The following is a 215-nucleotide window of genomic DNA, read 5'->3' as shown; positions in this document are numbered from 1 at the left end:
GACTGGTCCTTGGGGACGTTGTGCAGCCGCTGCAAACAGGAGGAACCCACCTCCTGCCCCGAACCAGGGCAGCCCCATCCTGGGGGGTGGGGGGCATTTTTACCTGCCAAACCCCCATCCCCATCCCTTTTTGTTGTGATACTGCAAATGGGTCAGTGAGGGTCCCCCCCCCACTCCCGGCACCCCGGCAGGAAGCCAACTCGCAGGGCTCGGCT

The sequence above is a fragment of the Charadrius vociferus genome, unplaced genomic scaffold (assembly GCF_000708025.1).
Source record: "Charadrius vociferus isolate BGI_N301 unplaced genomic scaffold, ASM70802v2 scaffold1778, whole genome shotgun sequence".
Classification (NCBI taxonomy): domain Eukaryota; kingdom Metazoa; phylum Chordata; class Aves; order Charadriiformes; family Charadriidae; genus Charadrius; species Charadrius vociferus.
Note: the sequence above shows the minus strand (reverse complement) of the source record.